The following is a 26,853-nucleotide window of genomic DNA, read 5'->3' on the forward strand; positions in this document are numbered from 1 at the left end:
ATTGGTGTCGGTTTGGCTCCTCATCCCTGTCGGTAATTTCCAGAACCTCGGTGATTCTCCTTCTGCAGGTCTCGCAGCGGTCAGCGCTGCAAAAGGTGGTTATTCCGGCTTTTGGCAGGTGGTCACGTTAATGTGACTGGACAGTGTATGAATCCCCGTTTGCTACTGAAATTGTGGGGAATACGTGAGTCTGAATGTACAACCATACCTTGATGGTGCTCCTCAAGTGTTCTACATTGTACATACTTTTCCTTCACTCCCTAGTCTTAAGGTCACAAACGTACACTGGTGTCCAAAATTAGAGCAACAAACTACTATTTCCCCGTCCTGTGTCTAATTTATGATTTAATCATACAAACTGTCAACAGATGTCAGTACCACCGTGTTCTGTACGAAAGACAGCGTTCTGGCCAACGAACAACAACGCCAATGAAGATGTCAGGGCACCTGTGCGGTGGAGAACCATAGGAATAATGGAAGCAGGACTGTCACAGACTTATGTGGCCCGATGGCTTAACGTGAATCGTTCTGTTGTTTCTCGGATGTGGCGACAGTTCATAGAGACCGTAACTGTATCCCCAAGACCAGATCAGGGCCGACTACGTGTGACATTCGCAACAGAGGATCGTTATTTGGCTGTAAGGGGACGACGATACCGCCATAGTGCTCCGCAGCAGCTGACACGTGACCTCGCAGCACCTGCTGGAGGTCTTGTCTCGAGGCAAACGGTGTAGGGAAGGCTTCGGCAGAGTGGCCCACCATTGCCGGAGACCTGCTGTTTGTGTACCTTTGACGTGTCTTCACAGAAGGGAACGTTTAGAGTGGAGTCTCCATGCCACCTGGACGGTTCTTTCCACAGATGAGTCCCAATTCGGTCTGGAGAGTTATTATCGATGGATTCGCATGTGCAGGGAACGTGGAATACGATTTCAGGGCCCAAACATTGTGAAAAGAGACCGATATCGAGGAGGGTCCCTAATATTTTGGGCAGGGGTTATGTTGACCCCCCGAACACCTCTTCCTGGACTTGTACAGTTGAAATAGCAACGATTAACTACTGTCAGGTATCGTGAAGAGATCTTGGGACCCCATTTGGGGCAGTTGCGAGGTGCTGTGGACCCAGACTTCATATTGATTGACGTTAATGCTCGACCTCATAGGGCACGGGTGATATTTTTTTGGAAACGAAAGAATTTTGCGAGCCAGGCGTGGCCTGCTGGCTCTACCGATTTGAATCCCATAGAGAAATTCTGCGATGATTTATGAAGGGAAGTCCCCATCCCGTAAGCATCGACTAGCTACTCTCTAAGACTTGCGAGCAGCTCTGCATTAAGAATGGTCGTTATTGCCTCAACATGAGACTGATGACATCTTTTAGAGCATGCCGCATCGTTGTCATACCTGTACTGCTACCAGAGATGGTCACTGCCCATAGTAAACACATTAACCAGTTGTCGGAATGTATGTCTAAATACGATAAGTTGGAAAAAACGAACAAAATGTTTCTTTACCGCTACGCATGTTGCACTTGTTTACGTTCTGTATTCTTTACATTGTTTCCACTTTACTATCACTTGTTTATATTGTTTTGTTACAAAATAAACGTAACTTTTCAATAATTCTGTTTCTTGCTTTAATTTTGGACTCTAGTGTATCTGGCAGTCAGACAATGTGATTCCTAAGACGGAATATTTAGGAACGGTTTCAAGATCCAGCATAGGCCTGATAACGAATCTGGCTGCCGAAAAGCTTGGTCGGAGTGGGAAAGTTGGATTTATTCTTAATTTTCTTCTGGGGCCAAATTTTCCGATGCCCAAATAAAAATTAAGCAGTATGTGTACGTGAGAGTGCGTAATGAGTGTGAGTGTGTGATAGCGCTAGACACTGGCTCGGACTCTACCGCCGGCCGATGTGGCCGAGCGGTTCTAGGCGCTTCAGTCTGGAACCGCGCGACCGCTACGGTCGCAGGTTCGAATCCTACCTCGGGCATGGATGTGTGTGTAGTAGTTCTAAGTTCTAGGGGACTGATGACCTCAGATGTTAAGTCCCATAGTGCTCAGAGCCATTTGAACCATTTTTTCTGACTCTACCGACAAACTTTTGGAGGTTATTCTCTTCTTTTTTTAGTCTTTTGGAACAAGGAACTTGTGGACCTTAGTGGCTCGTTACAGGTTAACTTCATTTGATTTGATTTCTTAATGGCGTTTATCTTTGCATCTGCTTTCCGTTGGAAATATCGGCATAACAGTGCAACTGACCGCTTTAAGTGCAGTCTCTCGTATTTGATGGAGAAAGTAGCGATACGCACCTCTTGTATCTGTTCAAAAAATAGTGTGAAAGAAAAGTACATTGGCGCTATGAAGAACTGTTTCCGCGGTGACGGCTACCACATCACAGTGCTTTTACACCTGCATCTTTTATAACTTTTCATCAGTTAACATTTCTACGACTATATTACCGTGTTTATCAACGTACAGCTAACAATTCCGGAGACACAAGTGCGGACCTAATTCCACAGTACAGAATGCAAACTGAGAGAGAAGAGTAAAATCAACATTACTGACGTCAGCAGCAAGTGTACCGCGAGTGAGTGAAACAAGTTTATTTCCAAACAAGACAGACAGTGCACAAAGTTGAAATTTCGTTTGTTGCGCACACGTAATCATAGCAATACACATGCAAAGATAAGTGACGGTAATGTCACTGTGCGCGATGATCGACGGTAAACTCACTTGTAACACCCTTGTCGGCATTTGTTGTGGTTGTAACAAGCCTAGATTTACTTCGGGAGGACGTCGAGTGGTTACTATAATACAAATACAAGGGGTTATTTCACTTTCCTTTAACTCCCTAAAAGAGCAAACTTACACTGATCATGCAGAACGCTATGCCACCAACTTAACAGACGGTGTTTCCACCTTTGGCTCGGATAACAGCGGCGACGAGCAGTGATATGGAAGCAATGAGGCCTTGGTAGTTTTCTGGAGAAAGTTGGCACCATATCTGCACACACACACAAGTTCCCCAGTTTCCTTAAATTCTGGGGAGGGTGTCGAGCTCTGACGCCACATTGAATCACATCCCAGATCGACCAGGTTCAGATCTGGCGAGTTGGGGAGCCAGCACATCAACTGTAACTCGCCACTGTGCTCCTCGAACCACTCATCACGCTTCTGGCCTTGCGACATGGCGCATTGTCCTCTTGAAAAATGACACTGCCATCAGGAGCCATGGTAGCAGCACTGCAACCATTGTAATGTACACCTTTCCTGTCAAGGTGTCTTGCACGAGCTCCGGTGGACCCATGGATGCCCAAGTTCACTAGACCATAATGGAGGCGCCACCAGCTTGTCTCTGACGGATTCGCGCCCTCCCGTCGACATTGTAATGAAGGTGTCGAGGTTCATGAGACAATGCAGCGCTCTGCCAGTGCAGTAACGTCCAGTGCCATCGGTCACGTCCACATTTCAGCTTCAATTGCCTATTTCGTGATGTTAACATCGGCACACGCACGGGTGGTCAGCTGCGGAGGCTCATCGTTAGGAGTGTTTGGTGCGCTGTATTAAGAATCACATGTACTCTGCGCAGCATTGAAGTCTACATCTACATCTACATCTACATCCATACTCCGCAAGCCACCTGAAGGTGTGTGGCGGAGGATACTTTGAGTACCACTATCGGTTCTCCCTTCTATTACAGTCTCGTATTGTTCGTGGAAAAAAACATTGTCGGTATGCCTCTATCTGGGCTTTAATCTCTCTGATTTTATCCTCGTGGTCTCTTCGCGAGATATACGTAGGAGGGAGCAATATACTGCTTGACTCTTTTGTGAAGGTATGTTCTCGAAACTTCAACAAAAGCCCGTACCGAGCTACTGAGCGTCTCTCCTGCAGAGCCTTCCACAGGAGTTTATCTATCATCTCCGTAACGCTTTCGCGATTACTAAATGATCCTGTAACGAAGCGCGCTGCTCTCCGTTGGATCTTCTCCATCTCCCCTATCAACCCTGTCTGGTACGGATCCCACACCGCCGAGCAGTATTCAAGCAGTGGGCGAACAAGCGTACTGTAACCTACTTCCTTTGTTTTCGGATTGCATTTTGCTTAGGATTCTTCCAATGAATCTCAGTCTGGTATCTGCTTTAACAACGATCACCTTTATATGATCATTCCATTTTAAATCACTCTTAATGCCTACTCGCAGATAGTTTATGGAATTAACTGTTTCCAGTTGCTGACCTGCTATATTGTAGGTAAATGACAAAGGATCTTTCTTTCTATGTATTCGCAGCACATTACACTTGTCTCCATTGAGATTCAATTGCCCTTCTCTGCACCATGCGTGAATTCGCTGCAGATCCTCCTGCATTTCAGTACAATTTTCCATTGGTACAACCTCTCGATATACTACAGCATCATCCGCAAAAAGCCTCAGTGAACTTCCGATGTTATCCACAAGGTCATTTATGTATATTGTGAACAGTGTGCTGTTAGTCTGTCACAGTTGGCCTCCTGTTCTGTCTACGACCTCCAACGTCTGTAATGATGAGGGGCGGCCGCGCAACCCCAGACGTCTGGACACGATTTCCGCCTTGGTTTCGGCGAAGTGTTGAAGACCTAACCACAGCACTCCTCGAACACCCGACAAGTTGTGCAGTTTCCAAAACGCCCGTGCCGGGCCTCCAGGCCATCGCAATCTGTCCTTGGTCAAACTCAGATTGATCATGTGCCTTTACCCATTCTATGCATGGACAGTACTCTCACTGATACTACATGCGTGCTGCGTGTGTGTCTGACTACGAGTCAATCCTCACCAGATGACGCTGCTATCCTCTGGACGGGTTTATATCGACAGTAGGTCGATGGTCACAATATTCTGGCTGATCAGTGTAAATTAGACGACTCTCATGTTCACATGAATGACCATATATATTTATCACTGTCGCAGAGTACTAAAAACAAGTCTCTCTACTCGATTCGCACTGCGGCAGAATTACATATCACTGTACATTTAACTTATAACTTTAGAAAAAAGTTTGACTAATAATACTAGCGCTGCAGGAATTGAACCATGTCAATGCTGCTCTTTTGATCGGCGATGGGGTCAGCTGCCCTGCTCTTTGAGGTAAGTAGTCTTCCAGCAATGGCGGCGAATGGAACCTCGTGAGGGCGTGTCTTCGCCGACGTCTCTCATTCATGGCTGTGTCTGGCAGCAACTGTGTTTAGCTTGCGGTTTCGTCGTGAGGTACCATATTTTACCATGGGACCTCACTCTTTGGACAACAGTATATTATCAGAGACCACAGGTAACAATGCACTATGCCCCTGAACTAACTCCGAAATTTGGTCGGTCTCTTGATTCACCATCTATAAATGGGTATCTGTACTGAAATCATCTGCGGGCACATGCACGTGAAGGTAACTAAACCCGCAGGACAGGACAAGTAGTAGGAATTGTGGAAGGGGGCCAGAATGAGCGGCTGTCAGTTACATTCCAAACATAACACTTTATTTAGTTGTCCAAACATTACAGCGCGACGTCTGAGCTTAACTATCGACAAAAAAGTCTTTAATTCTAAAACGGCTGTAGGCCAATGAATTGAACACAAGTGACATGTGTCAGTTTTTTTTTTTTTTTTTTTTTTTTTTTTTTAGACAGAAGACTCTAGGCCTTACCTTAAATACCCTAAGCGATGTAAGACTTGACTAGTCAGATAGATTCAGTTTTTTTAATAGTGGCTGCAAACCGATAAATTTTAAACAACATAACTACAATAACCTTTCAGTAAGCTGAAGGGCCAATCTTTATGACGAATAAGAAACCTTACTCCAAAACGGCTGAAGGCCTTTGTTGAAAAAAAAAAAACTTCGACAAATTTTCCAAGGCATAGGGCTTTTAACCTTAAATAGTATTTAGTCCCAAGTGATTTAAGAAAGTGGAAGAACTACAGCATAATCGCAATAACCGCGGCGAACCAAACGCAGAATAACAGCCGAGTTTTATAGCAATGCACAGTCGGGATTGTATTCTTGTTTTTGGTTTTAGGGCGCATCGGGATTGTATTACATGTTGCGAATGACGGTGAGGTTTACGTGCCATTTACAGCGCAGAAGCAGTGAAGAGAAAACGTGTTGGCAACTGGTTCACACATTTCTGTAGAAAGTGTTGTTGCTTGCAGCATAGTTAGCAATGGCTCCATTTTGGCTGGGACGATTTTCTATCGACACACGGACTTTGCATTAGATTTCCTCTCGAGACCAGACGATCATGAGAAGTCGCGAGTCCTTTAGGGTAGTAAGCGATCGGCTTTAGTAAATAAAAAATAAGAAAGTGAAGATAACTACCCTTAGTAAAAGGTGACGGATGCCTCGAATCAGAAAGTAATAAAATATATTGGTTTTGCAACAAGGGTAAGAAATTCTGCTTGTGGTAGGGGATTTGGCGATCACCTAGTGTCTCAGTTCAAATCGAGCACCTGAGTGCAATACGGACGCCAGCCTGCTGGACTCCGTACGACGACTTCACCCTTGGCTGCATCTCGACATACGACAGACATGCCCGGAGGCTGCACAGTATTGGCTGAATAACAAGTTCCATGGAGTTGCCGTCATACACGTGGCTTAGTAACTTGGCCTACCTAGACAGGGTGAGGCAGCTAAGACAGGCCATTCTATATATATCCTGGATGAATAAATGTATGTAGATGCGATTTTTATCAAGCTATAGTGGACAATATAGTAAATTTCCTGACGTTCTCAAATATTTTTATCGTTTATAGTTGCCGTATTCCAAAACCGTCTTTGTATTTTTCTATTAGAACTGTAGACCTTTTTCTGTGGCATTTGAAAGACACGTGTAAGAAAACTTCAGCGACGTGACAAGTGCGGGACTTAATCAAACGGTATCAAGATAATAGCACCGCAAACCAATTTCCGCCATCAGGAGTAGAGATTCCACAGCCGTCTGCATTGTTTCACCAAATGAACGCAAATATGTAGCTCACGTATCATTCTTGTGTTTACTTGTGCGCTTGAAACGCATCAGTCAGCTTTCTAGTGTTGCAAGAATGATGAAACCTCCTCTAAGGATAATGACGCATTCAGAATGCATGTGACAGTCGAAAACGTGACTATCGTTTACGATTAATGTCATCAAATTTCGCCGGCCGTGGTGGCCGAGCGGTTCTAGGCGCTTCAGTCCGGAACCACGCGGCCGTTACGGTCGCAGGTTCGAATCCTGCCTCCGGCATGGATGTGTGGGCTGCCCTTAGGTTAGTTAGGTTTAAGTAGTTCTAAGTTCTAGGGGAGTGATGACCTCAGATGTTAAGTCCCATAGTGCTCAGAGCCATTTCAACAGTTTTTTCCTCAAACTTCGAGTATTAGACGAACGGTGCGGCTGCGTGCCGGAGAGTATCCAAATCGTTCCAAGCACTCACGATCAATCTTTGCAAATATTATAAATTATTAAATATTTAAACTGGAAGTGTGGAGAATAAAATACGCCACGAGTAAAGAAGAGCAGGTGATGAAAGGAACGAAAATAACGTTTTAGCAGCAGTAACACACAATGCAAATGTTACTAAGAGGCATCTTGGAAGTACGAGAGGAATCAACAGAATGAGTGTTCTGAGAACGCTTGATTGACTCGCATTTCCTCCTCTTCACATCTCACTAATCGATAGCTTCATGGCAAAGACACCCAAAATTGGTTACGGTTTTGCGAATGTTATCTACGAAAGTGATGCGGCTTATCAACGGTGAGCTTTGTTTGAGGAAGAAGCATCGTTTACAAAGCATTGTCAAGCCAATCCTCCAAACATGCACAAAGTGTCAGTTGAAAATCCATGCTCACTCAAAAAAGTGGATAAAAACTACGTTCTTGGTCTATCAAAGTTTGGACCGTGTTTTTCGAGAACTGCGGCGCAGGTCGCTTTTTTCTTGGTCGGAGCCTATGTATACTAAATACTGTAACATATGCCGATGCTGCAGTTATTGATAAACACCCCACTGGACACAAGAAAATCAGCAGTCGTACCAAAATGACGGATGACCCTCCCATTTCACCCATGTTACGTCAGACCAGAAGAGGACATCTGGTGATGACCGGAACGGTCGTTCTGGAAACGCAGTGTGCACACCCACCAAATTTTAAACTTTAATCTTCAATACATTTATCTTTACTTAAAATAAGGTAAGGGGTATACGACAAAACACCATTGAGTCCCGAAGGCATGAAATATCTTACAGCACGAGCCTGCAAGTTCATGTACAGCGTGGCATCGCCAGACGTGTTCTTCGTTTCCTTTCCTCAAATAGAACGAGGGCGCGGTACAAAAATTGGACATGGTTCGGTAGCGAAGACTGAATCCGAGCCAAGGGCTGAGTGGTACCGTGCGCTATCATCTACGATACGAGAAGAACTGACACTAATTGTATCTGGCTATCTGACGGGCCATTTGAATTCGTATAGTCATCGGTCAGATTGGCTAACTTTAATCCTAACTCACTCAGAAACGAAGCATCGAATTTTTTCCTTAACAATTATTTCCCAACATACCCTTACAATATTTTCAAACTTTTTCTGGCCAAACTGATTTTTCTTCATTGTGGGCATATTTGGGGTGGCCAGTCTTAGCTGCCTTACTCTGTGTACAGGGCGTATTAAACACGAGGGCGTGCTTAAAAGCATGCCTCCGAATTTTTGACGTGAAAAACCTTAAAGCGTTTTAGTGAAACAAATTTTATTAACATTCTGCATCTTTATTCGTCTCCACACATTTGTTTCTCAACATACTCACTCTGGTGACGATAACATTTCTCCCAACGAGAGACCAGCTTGTTGATATCGTCACCGTAAAATGTTTTACCTTGTTGACGGTGCCACAACCTCACGTTTGCTTGCACCGCTTTATCTCTGTGAAAGTGAAGTCCTGGTAGATGATATTTAAGTTTTGGAAAGAGATGAAAATCAGATGAGGCCTACTCGAGACTGTATGGAGTATGATCGTTGACAGTGAACCCAGCCCTCGTGTGTGGGATGGCATTGTCGTACAGAAGGAGAGGTTGCCGCATGTGTGGACGAACTTTTCGAATTCGAAACTCGAATACAGTACTCTGTTTCTCACGCACCGCCATAGTTACGTTACACAGCGTCATGTTACACTTCGGACCCTGAAACATCACCTTAGGAAAATTTATATTTTACTGTGCTGGAAAACCTCTTACGTTATTTGATTTTCAAACAGCTGAGCAGAACTGAACGTACTCAGACATTTCTCTCTTTACTTATTCTGACCAACACTAAACTGACATACAATATTTTTAGCGCAACGCAATCTGACGTTCAATAATTCCTACAAAAGAATGGCCCTGACTGACAATAACCTATACGTTTCGTGAAACACTAACCTCACAAAAATCTTCGTTATTCGCACTACTGCAATACAGCGAACGCCAATACTGCCAGCTAAATAAAAGATTCAAACTACTGAAGGCACGAACTACTGATAGGCATAGTTAGCAAATGAAAGATTTTGATAGAGAACAAACAATGTATTTACATTAATAGTGTTCAAAAGTCATAATATATGTATCAGTTCATGATATACAGTATTACAAATTTACTCTTTCTGATGGACACACGTCCAGATCGACCGCTCTCAAAATTCTGCCATCTCTCCCCCCACATCCACGACTGCTGGCGGCTCACCATCTGTGCAACGCTACGCGCTGTTCACATCCAACTGCCCAACACTAATATACATGTTGTGTGCACTGATGAGATCGTGTATACGACTCCGAGTTCACGCCCTAAACGTCAGTTAAGGCCTCAAGTTGTATATTGAGTCACTGAAACTGATTACAATGAAATAAAGTAATATCAAAACGACAGCTGTAGGTGTTTCATTTTATTACGCAATCCTATTATCGTAACATTCGGGCCTGGGCTTGTAATTTGGGAATTTGTGGTAAGGTCTTATGGGACCACCCTGCTGACGTCATCGGTCCCTAAGCCTACATATTACTTAATCTAACTTAAACTAACTTACGCTGTGGACAACACACACACAGGACTCGAACCTCCGACGGGATGAGCCGCACGCACCGTGACAAGGCGCCCCTGACCACGCGGCTACCCTTGGCAGAAGGTTTGTAATATTTACACGCTTGTCTCAAAGAACAGAGACTGTTGACGACCCAAAACTGTGCGAAATACTTCAAAATTTATCGCCGCCTGTGAATTCCTTGACATCAGCTGTCACAATTTTGACATGTGAAAATTTGTGCACACCTAGGCTCGAACCCTGTTTTCCCAATTCTTGCGAGCGGTCGCCTTAACCGCTTTGGCTATCATTTTGTTTTTACGTTTTTCTTTTTTTCTTTTTTTGTATTTTATTTTTGCGTCTCCCTCCCATTCAGTCCTTCCTCGCGCTCCCGAAATTCACCTTCTTCAGCTTTGGTTTCAGCTGCCTTGAATGTCAAATTCTTTCTTCAATATTCTTCTGCGCTATAAAGTTCTTTTCGCCATCGATCAGGCTTTGCATTTTCCATAATTTTTCTTGTAAACCTCAAATTTGGAATTTTGAAAGAAATACACGTGACGCCTAAATTGTAATTAAAAGTCTGCATACAAGCGAAATAAATGTTATCTTCTGTATTGGAGACTTGCTAAAATGACGTTCGCGTTGCAAAATGAACAGAAGTGCATCTTTCTTATTGTACCTACATTGCCCCTCTTTATTATTTGTATGACATATAACATCAAAACTTCTCTCTTGTTATTATTGACTTGTCGGCGTTCTTTCTCGAAATCATAATAAAGCCAAAATAACGAAGAGGGGGAAAAAGAAAAGAACATTTTTTGATTAATGCCGCACGAACGTCGAATCAAACTTTGTTACTAGCGTGCTAAGCAATTATATAGTTGAACGAAATTAGCATCAGTCTGTATTTCTTCTTCTCGGTTGAGTTTTGATGCTACGTGATACGATATTCCTAAAAGCCTGCCTTGTGATATGTATCTGCTGTAAGGATGTAACGGATTGTTTGTTCCTTAAGCCAACTGACAGCTTTTCTTTCGTTTTGGGATATCCAACTCCATCCCAACGCAAAACGTTTGCTGATGCCACGTTCTTTGCTACTGTCCTGGATATACAACCTAACTTCCGCCTCATGGTTTCGTGGTAAGATATTGCTAAAAGTCTTCCTTGCATTTCTATCAACAGTCAGGATGTAATGCATTCTATGTCTCTTAAGCCAACTGACGGCATGTGTTTGTTCAAATGGCTCTGGGCGCTATGGTACTTAACATCTGAGGTCATCAGTGCCTTAGACGTAGAACTACTTAAACCTAACTAACGTAAGGACATCACACACATCTATGCCCGAAGCAGGATTCGAACCTGCGACCGTATGAGTAACGCGGTTCCGGACTGAAGCGCCTAAAACCGCTCGGCCACAGCTGCCGGCTACGGCATTTGTTGTGATGTGGAACTCCATCCTCATGCAAAAAGCCTGCTGGTACGACACTATTGGGTACTGTCTCGCATGCACAACCAGATGTCCTTTCCATTTTCCACACACTAGCCTGTGTTCTTCAGTATCCACTAAACTGCAAGAAGCACACAACGGCGTTTCAATCTGGCGGATGGCCTGAAGTACAAAATTGGTTAGTATTTATCTGTTCACGGCCACGTGATTAATGTGCTTCCAACCTCGTTCCAGTCTAATTGTGGGTATTTCTGTTCTATCATGTTTCTATTCTTATCTTCCATTAATATCTAATGTATATCTTCCACTTCTGTCATATTTGAACCAGGGGTTTCCCTTTGATATAGATAAATTTCATTAAGAATTGCCTAAAATGATAAAATCCGTTTGGAATTTGCTGCAAATCTATGGGACGTCCGGATTAGCAGGAGTGATCTAATTCAATAATTGCACTGATCAACTACTGGGCGTCTTTGTCCACAGCTTCCAGGTGTTAAACAGGAATAGAGCTTACTATTTAAGACTGTCGTCAGTGAGGTTCAAGCTACAATTTTCTGCAGGGAGAAAGAGACTGTCAAATTTCACTTTTAAAATATTGCCACTAATTCCATAATGTCCTGGTGCCGATATTTCCTTTAGAGCTGGTATGACATCGGCCACACAGTTCAGTATGGATATTACGTATGTATTTTCAAGTCCTACTCATTGAACCTCGCCAAATTTCCTCCTGCATGTATGCTCCTGTACGTATACTCGCTAAGGTATTCTTGTAGTTGGCAGCGATGGTGTGCGTTATTTACACCTGCAATCGATGGCAAATGTTTGCGTGTGGATGACTGCCTTTATGTCTCCGTTGGTTCGCGTGAGTAATCCCCGTCCTACGCACATTACATTTGAATAATTCAAAAATATTCAAATGTGTGTGAAATCTTATGGGACTTACAGGGTGTTTCAAAAATGATCGGTATATTTGAAACGGCAATAAAAACTAAACGAGCAGCGATAGAAATACACCGTTTGTTGCAATATGCTTGGAACAACAGTACATTTTCAGGCAGACAAACTTTCGAAATTACAGTAGTTACAATTTTCAACAACAGATGGCGTTGCGGTCTGGGAAACTCTATAGTACGATATTTTCCACATATCCACCATGCGTAGCAATAATATGGCGTAGTCTCTGAATGAAATTACCCGAAACCTTTGACAACGTGTCTGGCGGAATGGCTTCACATGCAGATGAGATGTACTGCTTCAGCTGTTCAATTGTTTCTGGATTCTGGCGGTACACCTGGTCTTTCAAGTGTCCCCACAGAAAGAAGTCACAGGGGTTCATGTCTGGCGAATAGGGAGGCCAATCCACGCCGCCTCCTGTATGTTTCGGATAGCCCAAAGCAATCACACGGTCATCGAAATATTCATTCAGGAAATTAAAGACGTCGGCCGTGCGATGTGGACGGGCACCATCTTGCATAAACCACGAGGTGTTCGCAGTGTCGTCTAAGGCAGTTTGTACCGCCACAAATTCACGAAGAATGTCCAGATAGCGTGATGCAGTAATCGTTTCGGATCTGAAAAATGGGCCAATGATTCCTTTGGAAGACATGGCGGCCCAGACCAGTACTTTTTGAGGATGCAGGGACGATGGGACTGCAACATGGGGCTTTTCGGTTCCCCATATGCGCCAGTTCTGTTTATTGACGAAGCCGTCCAGGTAAAAATAAGCTTCGTCAGTAAACCAAATGCTGCCCACATGCATATCGCCGTCATCAATGCTGTGCACTATATCGTTAGCGAATGTCTCTCGTGCAGCAGTGGTAGCGGCGCTGAGGGGTTGCCGCATTTGAATTTTGTTTGGATAGAGGTGTAAACTCTGGCGCATGAGACGATACGTGAACGTTGGCGTCATTTGGACCGCAGCTGCAACACGGCGAACGGAAACCCGAGGCCGCTGTTGGATCACCTGCTGCACTAGCTGCGCATTGCCCTCTGCGGTTGCCGTACGCGGTCGCCCTACCTTTCCAGCACGTTCATCCGTCACGTTCCCAGTCCGTTGAAATTTTTCAAACAGATCCTTTATTGTATCGCTTTTCGGTCCTTTGGTTACATTAAACCTCCGTTGAAAACTTCGTCTTGTTGCAACAACACTGTGTTCTAGGCGGTGGAATTCCAACACCAGAAAAATCCTCTGTTCTAAGGAATAAACCATGTTGTCTACAGCAGACTTGCACGTTGTGAACAGCACACGCTTACAGCAGAAAGACGACGTACAGAATGGCGCACCCACAGACTGCGTTGTCTTCTATATCTTTCACATCACTTGCAGCGCCATCTGTTGTTGAAAATTGTAACTACTGTAATTTCGAAAGTTTGTCCGCCTGAAAATGTACTGTTGTCCCAAGCATATTGCAACAAACGGTGTATTTCTATCGCTGCTCGTTTAGTTTTTATTGCCGTTTCAAATATACCGGTCATTTTTGAAACACCCTGTAACTGCTAAGGTCATCAGTCCCTAAGCTTACACACTAATTAACTTAAATTATCCTAAGGACAAACACACACACACCCATGCCCGAGGGAGGACTCGAACCCCCGCTGGGATCAGCCGCACAGTCCATGACTGCAGCGCCTCAGACCGCTCGGCTAATCCCTCGCGGCACATTTGAATCGACTTTTCAGTATTGCACCTAGCGGCGACTCTATTGACGTATACAGTAATGTGTTGTGCAATCCGTATGTCAGTTTCATTTGTTACCACGAGATCTGTATCGTCGTCGTATGCTTTGCAGAATTGTCCTTGCCGAAGATTTTGCTGCGTGGGGCCAAGCAGAAGTTCATCACGAGGGCCATCGACACTGGGAAGCCCAGCCTCCCTGAACTACTGAAATCAAAATTCGTCGATAACTAACCGTTAATCAAAATTCTACTGAGCCATTTTTTAGTATTCTGCGTAACATGTTGATAAACCTTAGTGGAAAGCCCATTGCGCTCATAGTCTGTGAAAGTTACCGATAGTTTACCATATCGGAAGCCTTTCAGAAATCTAATGACATCGTTACACTCCTAACTGCAAGAACATCCCATAGCTGTCTGTATACTTGTTTGATGAGGTACGGTCACGTAGTAACTTTATGAGCCTTTGTGCAAGGATACAGACCATTATTTTGTAGCTATTATGAAGCCGTGTGATAGGTCGTAGGTTCCTGAGAGACACGCGTAGTGCTTTTTTTTGCGACTAACTCACTCGTTCCTTCCAAGGAATCTTTCGGGATGTCGAAGTCAGTTCTCGTAATTTCTTTATTTACTTATAACAGTTTTGGTTCCATTTACACCTGGAAGGCCTGGTGAACCCCTTCAGTTATTCCATCTGGGACAGGGAATTTGCTATTTTGGCATGTACATCGTCTTCGTCAATCTCCTCCGTAACACTGTCATATTCTGTAAGTATCCATTGAAGATTTAGTAACAGTTCTATCTGTGCAATGTTATATATATTTGTGGAAAATATCTGTATATTCATTCATTAATTTTAGTTTGGTTGGTTAAAGCGGTTCCATCGTTCAGTTCAAGCACTCCGTCTTCAGGCCACAAGTGGCCCAACGGGGCCATCCGACCGCCGTGTCATCCTCAGCCGCTACTATTCGGTCGAGTAGATCGTCAATTGGCATCACGAGGCTGAGTGCACCCCGAAAAATGGCAACAGCTCATGGCGGCCTGGATGGTCACCCATGCAACTGCCAGCCACGCCTGACAGCGCTTAACTTCGGTGATCTCACGGGAACCTGTGTAGCCACTGTGGCAAGGCCGTTGCCAAAATGTTCAAATCTGTGTCAAATCTTATGGGACTTAACTGCTAAGGTCATAAGTCCCTAAGCTTACACACTACTTAACCTAAATTATCGTAAGGACAAACACACACACCCATGCCCGAGGGAGGACTCGAACCTCCGCCGGGACCAGCCACACAGTCCATGACTGTGGCGCCTTAGATCGCTCGGCTAACCCGCGCGGCGTTCAGTTAAAGATCTGAAAATATTTTCCTGTGCCCATCTCTTTTTTTCTCGTGAAATATGTAATATTTACGTTTCTTCACAAAGAACGGTGTTGTGTCTTCTCGACTGAACTTTTTGTTCCCACTATTGCCTCTATAGAGCAAACATCTTGGATGTATTTTCGTGATTTGGACATACCTTCTGGTCTCTGCTGATGTAATTTATGGAGTTCCTGCAGACACTGGTAATAAAATTCAACTGTTTTCTTATGCCAAAACCTTTCATCGCTTTCGTCAATCTCCTCCTTAACACTGTCATATACTTTAAGTATCCCTTGAAGATTTAGTAACAGTTCTATCTGTGCAATGTTGTATATATTTGTTGAAAATATCTGTATATTGGTTCTTTAATTTTATTTTGGGTGGTTGAAACGGTGCCATCGTTCATTTTAAATTCTGCAATTATTTTCCTGTGCCCATCGTTTTTTTTCCTCGTGAAACATGAAATATTTACGTTTCTTCACAAGAAACGGTGTCGTGTATTCTTGACTTCCTCTACAGAGCAAACATTTTGAATTTATTTTCGTGATTTGAACATACCTTCTGGTCTCTACTGACAGATCTAATTTATGGAGTTCCCGCTGACACTGCTAATAAAATTCAACTGTTTTCTTATGCCAAAACCTTTTTCCGCTTGACTAGTCCATTAATGAGTTTCTTTATTTTGGGCTAGCAAATAGAAACCACAACGTCAGAGCAGAGTTATAAGAAGTGAACTCCCTCCCAGGTGTTGCTAAAACGCTCGCGGCATCTCTCAAGTGCGAGACATTTGATTTCCAATTCCCTGCTCGGTTGGCTTTTTGTCGTCCTATATTTAATGTGGTTACGTAAGCTGCATTGTCGGAAAAGCTTGCAGGCCACACTTCGGTGCGCGGTACACTGCTCTTCACGTTTTTAGAGACGGAGATCCTGTCTAACTGACTCGCTGAGGTATTTTCCTTTTGTAATAAAACTGAAGCCAGGCGCTTCGCTGTTTTTATGCTCTTACGTGTTAGAGAGGCTAAGCTCATTCTCTTTGTAACCTAACTCTGTGGACGTGATGAAATCCGGATCTTTGGTACTTAGGACATAGTTAAAATCTCCTGTAAATATGATATTCCCTTGGCGCACACCAAAAATGAGAGCAATTTCATTTTTGAAAAACTCTTAATGACGACGCGGTACATGTTAATGAACCTCGTGTTTTAGATTGTGGAAGCAAGGCATCTCACACTGGGCAGCGTTTCATCGCCTTTAATGGTAATTTCCTGTATCATTAACATCGCTATCCCTGTGTCGCTTCCATGTTCCGAGCTAGAGAGAGCATTATACCAAGTTAGGTCATGTAATTAAATATCTTTCACTTCTTGAGGTAAGGCAAAGTCGATATCAGCGGCATATAAAAATGCTTCCACGCTATTTAATTTCAGTGAACTTTGAACAGTTTACGATCAAGTTTGCAAGCCGGTAGGCCTGCAGGGAGAGCATAATTTATTAAGCGTTTTTGATTTGAGAGCCCCCTGAAACCTGGTAACTGAGTAAGGCAGGATTGGGTTACGATTGTGGGCGGGGCCCGAATCAATTACTATCGGTTTGCTTTGAAATTGCACACATTTATTTTAATAAATAATTTTTGAAAACAAGCCCATGAGGCCGCAATAAGGCTTTTAAGGTACGTAATCATAATCACGGGTGAAGGCCTCTAACGCCAGCATGGCAATTATAGAAAAAATTAAACAAAGATACACAAAATACAGACAGCAAATAATTTTTGAAAACAACCCAATGTGGTCTCAATCAGAATTATAAAGTAAGTAACCACAATCACGGCTGAAGGCCTTTAACGTCAAAATGGCAATTATAAAAAAAAATAAGAAATATATTGTCGAACAGCGAATGGCAAAGGAAAAGTTAATTAAAAAAAAAACTACAACAAATCACCAAACAGGTGAGACAAATGATGGTAACTTAGTAATACAATAATAAAATATAACGGAAGAGCCAGTGACAGACGGTGCACCAGGAATCGACCTCTGAGTAGGTCACACCAAAAACACTTTCGCGAGCGAAGAGAAAGGTAGCCAAGAAAAAAATGGTTCAAATGGCTCTGAGCACTATGGGACTTAACATCTGTGTTCATCGGTCCACTAGACTGTAGAACTACTTAAACCTAACTAACCTAAGGACATCACACACATCCATGCCCGAGGCAGGATTCGAACCTGCGACCGTAGCGGTCACGCGGTTCCAGACTGAAGCGCCTAGAACCGCACGGGGTAACCAAGACTTGCATTTAGAAGATGCAAACTCGGACTAGTGGCAGTCTAACGAGCGACTAACGATAATTTTGGTGAGGCTGCCTGAGATCCAACAAACAAATGCAAGATCTAAAATTACGCCAAAGCCGGACCTGGCAGTTTGGGCTCCACCCGCAGAATACTGTGCTTAGAGCGCCCAGAACAAGAAGGAATTACTACCACTAAGGTAGAAGAACGCCACCAAACCTACAATCAGGAAGCTGTCAAACTTACACTCCTGACCAGACAACGGCAGAAAGGCGAGGAAATGAACACTGCCGTTACATACACTAACCACCCAGGGCAGGTAACTGGGGCGTTAGCGACTACAAGACTGAAAAATACCGCTGGTTGAGCTTAACAATGCAAGAAGCTGAAAATAGTAAATAGTAATTAGAAGCTGAGGAAGGCTAATCAGATCCGCCTTCCCCAGGTACTCCCTCCACTCGCTGCTCTTCGCCTCGGCGACACTACGAGCAGCAACACGAACCCAAGTCACTGCGGAATCGCGAGAATTCACAATGGTGGAGGTTTCTCTGCGCGAATTGCAGTGCACTTAACTTAAACGTGCAGGATCCGGTTTCGACGAGGTCGTGCACCCTCGTGACCACTGCCCTTCGATCCGACAGGCCATACACACCGCCAGCGGTCCCGGCGTGTCGTCTCCTGCGCCCCAACCGAACTGCCACACTTACACCACACGGAAGAGGCACGATATCGGCCCACAGATACGGCAGCAGAACTACGTATCGATAAGCACACGACAACAAGTAAACACAGACCATTTCCAAGTGCAGAATCAGTAATATCTTACTATTTCGTGCTGATACAGGCACGTTCAGGTAAGTGATACGACATGTGTTATTAAAATTAACTTTCGTCGTAAGGATATCATGGTAGTCTGAATTTTATTTGAAATAGGACAGTGGATATTGTAATAGTGTTGCCCATTATTTTATTCAATACAGCAGTAAACATCAGAGAGAAATTATTCATCAACAGTATATTTTGTCACATTATCTACAGCAGAGTGACAATGCTCAGTTATTTTACCAATTCCATGCGTGTAGAGACCTAACTGATGTTGAGTTAAAGATGTGTCAAACCAGATTTGAAGTGCGTTTTCGTCCAGAAAGAAATTTTTTTCACTGTTTTTCGATAAGGCGGTTGAAAGTTAAACTTACACGAGCACAATATGGGAAGAATAAGTGGGTGAAGGAAGACTCTTCAAAGTCGTGGACAGTTTCAGTAGCGAAATCGACAGAGTGTGAGTTATCGTCTACTATCAACATGTGATCAAGTTTTGTAGGTCTTTTTTTCTTACAATATGACCAATTCGTGTCTTAGTTGTTGGTAAAAGATATTAGCTGAAGTATACTCTGCCCTGGGGAGCTTTTTGTAATGAACAACACTCTCCTTGAGCCACCAGGGGCAAAATACACTCCTGGAAATGGAAAAAAAAAAACACATTGACACCGGTATGTCAGACCCACCATACTTGCTCCGGACACTGCGAGAGGGCTGTACAAGCAATGATCACACGCACGGCACAGCGGACACACCAGGAACCGCATTGTTGGCCGTCGAATGGCGCTAGCTGCGCAGCATTTGTGCACCGCCGCCGTCAGTGTCAGCCAGTTTGCCGTAGCATACGGAGCTCCATCGCAGTCTTTAACACTGGTAGCATGCCGCGACAGCGTGGACGTGAACCGTATGTGCAGTTGACGGACTCTGAGCGAGGGCGTATAGTGGGCATGCGGGAGGCCGGGTGGACATACCGCCGAATTGCTCAACACGTGGAGCGTGAGGTCTCCACAGTACATCGATGTTGTCGCCAGTGGTCGGCGGAAGGTGCACGTGCCCGTCGACCTGGGACCGGACCGCAGCGACGCACGGATGCACGCCAAGACCGTAGGATCCTACGCAGTGCCGTAGGGGACCGCACCGCCACTTCCCACCAAATTAGGGACACTGTTGCTCCTGGGGTATCGGCGAGGACCATTCGCAACCGTCTCCATGAAGCTGGGCTACGGTCCCGCACACCGTTAGGCCGTCTTCCGCTCACGCCCCAACATCGTGCAGCCCGCCTCCAGTGGTGTCGCGACAGGCGTGAATGGAGGGACGAATGGAGACGTGTCGTCTTCAGCGATGAGCGTCGCTTCTGCCTTGGTGCCAATGATGGTCGTATGCGTGTTTGGTGCCGTGCAGGTGAGCGCCACAATCAGGACTGCATACGACCGAGGCACACAGGGCCAACACCCGGCATCATGGTGTGGGGAGCGATCTCCTACACTGGCCGTACACCACTAGTGATCGTCGAGGGGACACTGAATAGTGCACGGTACATCCAAACCGTCATCGAACCCATCGTTCTACCATTCCTAGACCGTCAAGGGAACTTGCTGTTCCAACAGGACAATGCACGTCCGCATGTATCCCGTGCCACCCAACGTGCTCTAGAAGGTGTAAGTCAACTACCCTGGCCAGCAAGATCTCCGGATCTCTCCCCCATTGAGCATGTTTGGGACTGGATGAAGCGTCGTCTCACGCGGTCTGCACGTCCAGCACGAACGCTGGTCCAACTGAGGCGCCAGGTGGAAATGGCATGGCAAGCCGTTCCACGGGACTACATCCAGCATCTCTACGATCGTCTCCATGGGAGAATAGCAGCCTGCATTGCTGCGAAAGGTGGATATACACTGTACTAGTGCCGACATTGTGCATGCTCTGTTGCCTGTGTCTATGTGCCTGTGGTTCTGTCAGTGTGATCATGTGATGTATCTGACCCCAGGAATGTGTCAATAAAGTTTCCCCTTCCTGGGACAATGAATTCACGGTGTTCTTATTTCAATTTCCAGGAGTGTATTATATTCACACTGCCCTCTGCTTGAGTACATGCCTTTTGTTAGGGGGCAGCCATTAATTCATATAAAGACGTCGTAACTAGTTGCATTAATAGTCATCAATTTGTAAGCTTTCACGGCCGGTGTCTTCATTAGTTAAAACTTCTGGGTTGAATTGCCGTGGTCCATATATAAAAGTGCTTCTCCTTCTTGACGTTTCGTTGCTGCTGCGGGCAACATCTGAGGTGAGTCGGCAACTGGCTGCTAGGTGCTGGAGGTCCCGCTTGTATAGAGGTGATCACGAAATAAAATTTTGTGAGACAAACGTGATAGCTAGGACTTCACATTATTACACCCGCATGTATTGAGAAGCTATAGAGATCTACAAGCACGAAAATAATTTTAATAAAAAAGAAGGAGGATTAAAACTAGACTAGATATGGCGGTTGACTCTGTACCAACGAAGTGACTATCGATTACCTATAATCGAGAGAGACGGCAGTAGCCAGAGATAGTTTTAAAGTCGAAAGCACGTGATGAGTGGTGGCGCCATCTAAGCGCTCTATATAAGCGGGACCTCCAGCGCCTAGCAGCCAATCGCCCACTCACCTCAGAAGATGTTGCCCGCAGTAGGCAACGAAACGTCAGGAAGGAGAAGCAGTTTTATATATGGACCACGGCAATTCAGCCCGGACGTTTTAATTAATGAAGTCATCCATATGATTATTGTTGTTTTAAAATAGAGCATGCTCTTAATTTCTGTACCTTGCCTGTTGAATACAAATGTCGCATGGCGCTTAAATAGTCTGTTATTGAGGCTCCCTGAATGAAAAAAAAAAAATTATTCATACACGAACTGTCTTTCTTGAAACAATTTTTTTTTTCTGACATGTTATGAACAAAAGCGCTCGTCCTACACACTATACAAGAGTTCGGAGCAGCCTCTTCTACATTCGCCCTTCTACTAAACCCAAAGCAAACAACGTGACTCAAATGTTGCGATTTAATTTTATCACATTTGAACAATGTTTCATTCGTCCGACACGCAATACATAGTTTCAAAGATGTCTCTGCTGCCTCCACTCCTCTACGAGATCCAAGACGAACAAGATGTCGCAAGTGTTACAACTGTTACCACTGCCGACTATATTTCATCACACTTGCACAACGTTCATAAGTTTCAAACATCCAAAATCGAAATCGTAACTGTGAGTTAAATATGAGAACTTGGAACAAGAAAACGGCCGTTTATAAATACACCCACAGCGCCGTGCCACGTTCACCTGGTCGAAGGCGTCTGACGTCGGCGGTGGGAGGAGTATGATCGGTTACCGGTAGCCGCTGTGACACGAGGAAACCTTCGGGCACAAACTGTCCTAACTTTGACACAGCCACGTGCTGTTCGGCTGAAATTGTTGCTGTTTAACGTGGGTTATAAAATGAAACTAATTATATTTGAGGTTCCATCAGGCTGATAACTCAAGCAGATAGCTGATACGTGACTTAAGAAACTAAGGAATGGAGTGGATTCAAACGTGCGGCTTTATGTTTAGTGAGCACAAAGCTTACCGCTCGACCACGGGCAGAAACGTTTTGATAATTGCTGTGTCGTCAAACAAGACACAGCCAGGGAAAAAGCACCATGTACTGTAGGTAAACTACGATGTTTTTCACTTAGCCATTGAAGGCCTTTTTTGTACTACAAGCAGTGTTGCAGGCTTCCTTATTCAGCTGCTCACAAAGATAAGTAAACCATTTTAAGTAATTTGTGTGATTTTGTTACTAATTTGATGGAGTGTTGTAGAACCTTCGTTCTCCTATCCTGTTACCTGACCCTGCGGCATTGTTATGTAATAGTGACAGGGAGAAATTGTCTTAGCCGTGTACTGTTCACAAACTCGACTTACCGTAACAACAGTGGCAACTCGGTCTCCACAACAGTAAGCGACGAGGCGTTTACAAAACTGACGAAGAGGGTTTACAAAAATAACAGCTCAAGAAGACTGGCAGATCTTCCTACATACACGTACGCATCTTACACTGTTACCAGATAGTGCATATGGCCGGAGTTAGATTTCTGAGGGGTGGTCGGAAAGATTGGCTGCCTTAAGTGAACGACTCGGAGTTCGTCTCTGGACAGCAGACCAGTGGCGAGGTTTCATGTTAAATACTGTACTTTCGTGTCATCTCGATGAAATATTCTGAGTACTTCCATCTAAGAAGCGACATTGTTTGAACCCACATGTGACATTTGGCTCCCAAGCTACGATTACTTTCTCTCATGTTCCGATTACTCTGCTTGACGAAATACGGACGTAACTGAAAACGTACACCCCAGGAGTGTTATGTTGGTTTAGCGCTAACACGCTCGGTTTCCAATGTGCTGGTTGATACGCAAATCAGTTTGGATCTCACCGGCGAAACGCTGCGCTCTGAAAGTCTTTCTCTCATTTTCTTTACTCGATCTGCAAATGGCCAGAATGAAATTCTGTGACTAAATCATAAGACAAGCACCCCATCATAATCCATCTCACAAACTCTATTCAGTACATTGCAGAAGTGATCAGAAGTGCCTGTTTTCAAAATAATGAGTTACTGCAGAAGTAAGGCTCAGAAAAGGCTCAAAGGGGCCATTAATGATAGTCATTTGTGCGCTGCTTGTCGTTTAGGGTATCATCACCCGAGGCAAACGTTTCGGAAGCAATGTACATACTGAGGTAAATCTGGAGGTGAAAAATGTATTGAATTACAGAAATGCACGCTTTTTCATATCATCATATTTGCATCTGATTCACAATAATTATTTTCCATTGGTGTACACGCAGATGTATTTGTACACCCTAGTCATACCCAGATTTTTGCTTAAGAAATTTGAAAGCCTTGTCCCCACATATCCAATGGCTTTTTCTATTCATAAGCTGAATCATGGTTCCATTTTGTGGCAACTCTTTTTCCCAAATACCCTATTTTTTCTAATCAGTTTTTAGTTTTCTTTACATACACATAACACACACTAGCACTTAAAAGAGCAATTTCTTTAACTGAGAAAGGCTTAAGTTTGTTGTGCTCTTTCATCTTAATACCTGTGGCATAATATTATTAGTAGGAAACAATCTAATTTGACATCTGGTGATACTTTCGGAACGACGTCTTGGATTGACAACAGCTTTTCTAGCTTCAGTATAATCCTTACGTACATCCCTCATGTTTAAATCTTAATTATATATTTACACAGTGTGTACAGGTATATAATTAAATTTGAAGATAGCCAGAAAATAGTTTATGATTTTTTATGCTTTTCATTATCTGGAAAATTTATTTGTGTAAGAGTCAGAATTTATATCTTTTCATTGCCCCAATAAATAAACTACATACGACTGTTAAGCACCAAACAGCAGGTTTTCTATACTGCCTGCTAGTTTTATACCACATAGATGCAACTGGCACGTGCAGAAAATCACATTTTAAGTGCTATTTAAAACCCCTAGTCTTCCATAGATCAATCACGCCATCGACTGTATAGTTATAAATTATGGATTGTAGTCCAGTAATACAGTGTACTTAAGACAAGGAAAATCTAAACGTTTACCATAGACCTATCAGGGCACTTTCTAGAATGGACTTGAAGGTTACTAATTTCTTTATTCACTTCCAGGTTTGTAAGTTTGTTATCAATTTTTGCTTTAAAACTGGAGCACACGCATGTTAGAAAGTCTATTCCAACCGTTTTTTCACTGTTCACAATCTCATTGCCGCTTTCTTAGTAGTGCTCTTGCACACAGAAGTTGTGGTTTGATGTTTGGTAGTCATACATCTCCATTTTGTTAACTATACCAGAAAAATATCGCGTTATTCAAGTTAGATTATAGTCATTTACACATAGCTGCTGCAATATTTGAGGCTGCTGTTCCATCGGACCATATATTTTGACGTCAGCGAATTCACATATATATGGCATAACCACTGTCTCTCGCTGTCACATTATCTGTCCCCTATAGGAGAAATGGAATGATTGCCTTTATGCTGTGTCTCGTAAAAATGAACTTGGAAAACTTATCAAAGGATAACAGCGCTAGATATTTATTTTTTTAACATTACCAATCGACATTAGCATTTCAGGTCATGCTTTATAAATTTGTTTATACTCACAATCCACTTGTAAGCTTCTAGTCCAATTGGACTATTTTATCCTGTCATTAGATTTACTGTGATGTTTCTCAATATAATTTGTCCAGTTGAATATGACAAACGGGTTACTTCACTGGAGTCTGTGTAGCCATGTTCCGTACAGTGTACTCATGGAAATATTTACAACTGCATGTCTATCGAATGGATCTGAGCACTATGGGACTTAACTGCTGTGGTCATCAGTCCCCTAGAACTTAGAATTACTTAAACCTAACTAACCTAAGGACATCACACACATCCATGCCCGAGGCAGGATTCGAACCTGCGACCGTAGCGGTCGCGCGGTTCCAGACTGTAGCGCCTAGAAACGCTCGGCCACTCCGGCCGGCGCATGTCTATCGAAAACAGTTTATAGTCTTTTCTTCATTGGTAGGTTTACTTGCCAGCTTTTATATGACAGTGCTAGTGGCTCACTGCAGAACAGTGCTAAACTCCACACAACAACTGTTTGGTAAGCTATCAGCTTACACCACATTATGGGTTATATTCTAAACACTACTTGTTTGCTAAGGGGCAAACTTACTATACATTCTGTAGTTATAAGTAATAGCTTCAAGATTGGTAATACCAAATTCTTTAGCCAGGGAAGATGCATGTCAGAGCATTATATAAAACTGTCATGATTGGTAGCAAATAGTAAATAGGAAAGTTACGTAGGATATTTAGTATGGCGACAAAGAAGAAAAGAAGGTGTTCTTGTACCGATTGTTTATTAACTTGTACATTTGCCCTGCACACAGAAAACAATTCTGGCATCTGTCTCCATCTTTAATATGACACATCGGTACAATACTTACGTTTGAGTCTGTGTTACAGATTTCCACATATTCTACTATTTCAGTAGATGTGTGCTCATTAAATGTAGCCACTCTGCCAGTTATCAGTTTTTTAGATTGGGACACTAATGATGAAACAAATATTATTAATTTTTGCATACACATTACACACAGGAAAGAACTCCTCTATATTTGCTGTATTTCTCATAATATTAAGCCAAGTTTTTAACTTATTATTTAAGCCTATATTTGAATCATTGATTACTTTCTCGATCCAGTAATTCAATAAGTATAAAGAAAGTATGTTCTCAAATTATAGTGTATATCAATAAGCTCACGTCCTTCTCATAATTCTTCTAGGTGAAACCACTTAGGGATTTTAATTTTGCCTTTGATTTCCTGCCTTGCACTATTGTTAAAGGAATCTATCTGTTCTTGGCTGCGTATTAACAGCTGTTCTACATCACATTCTAGACTAATGTGTTTACCGCTGTTGCAAAGTTATGACCATTAAATGCAAATATTTTATCGATATTTATCTCTGCAAACCGCTTATTCAGTTGCTAAGTGGGGTGTCCTGCCCAACACACGTGGATGTAACACATCCATCCATTTTAAGTAGATCCAAACGGGGATTCGCGATTATAAACTGATTTTTAGTATATGTCTTCTAATGTAGTAAATGCCTTTGAAATTATAATTTTCTGCAAGTACAGCAATGTATGACCATTTTCCTTTGCTGTTTGCAGTAAATGCCGATACCCTGTAGTCCCCATTCATACACAGATTATCCACACATTGTGTTTAAAGTAATTTGTTTGGTTTGCATATCTGGAGTGGCTTGTTCTTTTTCCAGTACCACTTTCTAGTCTTCTTTTACGGCAATTGTTTTCCCAGATACGTCCGTTTTTTCCAGTCTCATCCATTTCGATTTATTTATTTTTTTAATAAATAACACACTAGCCGCACTACCTTCGCATGAAGAAGGAATTTTTAAATATGGAATGGCTTAAGTCTGTTCAACACGTTAGTCTTTTTTCTTCAAATCTGTTGAATAACATTATTTGTGAGAATCAATCCTAATCCAACAATATATCTAATCGATGACAGTGTGTTGAACAATGTCGCAGATTGAGAAAAATATATTTATATAGTTGTAACAGAATCCTTACATTTAATATTATATCAGGTTTGTAGCAGTCCATGTTAAAAGATCATAAGGTATATTGT

The sequence above is a fragment of the Schistocerca nitens genome, chromosome 8 (genome assembly GCF_023898315.1).
Source record: "Schistocerca nitens isolate TAMUIC-IGC-003100 chromosome 8, iqSchNite1.1, whole genome shotgun sequence".
In the NCBI taxonomy this organism is placed as follows: domain Eukaryota; kingdom Metazoa; phylum Arthropoda; class Insecta; order Orthoptera; family Acrididae; genus Schistocerca; species Schistocerca nitens.